The sequence below is a fragment of the Primulina huaijiensis genome, chromosome 9 (genome assembly GCF_012295235.1).
Source record: "Primulina huaijiensis isolate GDHJ02 chromosome 9, ASM1229523v2, whole genome shotgun sequence".
NCBI lineage: Eukaryota > Viridiplantae > Streptophyta > Magnoliopsida > Lamiales > Gesneriaceae > Primulina > Primulina huaijiensis.
Genome location: NC_133314.1, coordinates 18244754 through 18245361, shown reverse-complemented (window position 1 = coordinate 18245361; position 608 = coordinate 18244754).

Sequence of the window (608 nt, the reverse complement as noted above, 5' to 3'; positions counted from 1 at the left end):
AACTTTCAAATCTTTTCGAGTGATTTTCATTAACACTCATGTTCTCATGATGCCTTTTCTGTGGGTGGTTCGTGACGCCCTTTTGAGATGAGTTATAAAAATAACTATCTCTATTGTTTTTAAAACCACGGCCTCGACCACGACCACGACCAATTCCACGTCCACGTCCACGACCACGACCTCGACCTCGACCAAAACCTTGTCTTTGAATTTGATTTTGGTTTCCAGGTTTAAATTCATTTTTACTTACAGCATTTACTTCTGGAAATGCTGATGATCCAGTGGGCCGGGACTGATGATTTCTCATTAGTAACTCGTTGTTTTTTTTCCGCCACAAGAAGACAGGCGATGAGCTCAGAATATCTCACAAATCCACGCACTCTATATTGTTGATGTAAAGTTATATTTGATGCGTGAAACGTGGAAAATGTTTTTTCAAGCATTTCCGATTCTGTGACCTCATGTCCACAAAATTTTAGCTGCGAGATTATTCGATACATCGCTGAATTGTAATCACTGACTTTCTTAAAATCTTGGAATCTTAACATATTCCATTCATCACGGGCGGTCGGAAGTATAACTTCCCTTATATGTTCAAATCTTTCTTT